We start from the raw sequence: 1,261 nt of genomic DNA on the forward strand, positions 1-1,261 counted from the left end.
AACCAGGAAATAGGATAACATTTGAAATGTAAATAAAGAAAATATCTAAGAAAAAAAAAAGAAGAACAAAAGGGCTGGAGAGATGGCTCAGTGGTTAAGGGCACTAACTGTTCTTTCAGAGGTCCTGAGTTCAAGTCCAAGCAACCACATGGTGGCTCACAACCATCTGTAATGGGATCTGATGCCCTCTTCTGGTGTGTCTGAAGACAGCTACAGTGTACTTCCATGTGTAAAATAAAAATAATAAATAAATAATTCTAGAAAGAAAGAAAGGGAGAGAGAGAGAGCAAGAGAGAGAGAGAGAGAGAGAGAGAGAGAGAAAGAAAGAAAGAAAGAGAGAAAGAAAGAAAGCAAGCAAGCAGAGGCTTCCCCACAGGTAATCTGGCGAGGACATTTTTTTCAATCGAAGTTTCCTCTTCCCAGATGACTCTGGCTCGTGTCAAGGTGACATAAAATGCACCAGAACAGACCCTGTCTCTAAAGGAAGAAACAGTGCTGCTGAGGCATAGCTAGAGGGCTATAGACTAGGAGACTGGAAGAAGCAGGCTTCCTGAGATGGCTGCTTCCTGTCCCCAGCTGACATTGAACGGGGAATGATGGGAAGCCACGAGGGCAGGAGTCTAGACAGGACCACAGTAAAACACCAGAATCCTGCATCGTTTCACGGGCTCCCGGACTTAGGTTTCTCCTAGCTCAAATGTGTAAAGCTGTTAGCTTCCCTCTCTCTGCAGCTTGCTTCAATTCTCCATGCCTTGGAACAAATGCTGGAATTCCCTGGACAAACAATCACCACCCATTCCTCCCCCACCCCATGCCTTTTTACAAGCAAGGTTGTCCTGAGCCCTCCATGTGCATAAGCACACGTGTGTTCACGTGCACTTCCACACCCCCCTGCAACAGAGACACAAAGCACACTACACATCAGAGTACCAGGAAGGCGAAGACCAGGCGATGCGCTCCAGTGCTCCGGCAGCCGGAGTATTTCCCTAGGATCCTACAGGCAGCTCCAATAAAGCACCTATGGGGGAGTCATTTCCTGTCTGATGAGGGGACATCACCATCTTGAAGATCTGCAAGACTCTCATGAGATGGGACCCATCAGCACTTCTCCATGAGGGAGGGTGTTATTTTATGGTGTTCACAAGGCTCAAGAGGCCCTTCCACTTCAGAGGTATTAGAAGCAGTTAACGACCGGGTGGTGGTGGCGCATGCCTTTAATCCCAGCACTTGGGAGGTAGAGGCAGGAGGATTTCTGAGTTCG

Source organism: Mastomys coucha, unplaced genomic scaffold (genome assembly GCF_008632895.1).
Source record: "Mastomys coucha isolate ucsf_1 unplaced genomic scaffold, UCSF_Mcou_1 pScaffold23, whole genome shotgun sequence".
Lineage (NCBI taxonomy): Eukaryota > Metazoa > Chordata > Mammalia > Rodentia > Muridae > Mastomys > Mastomys coucha.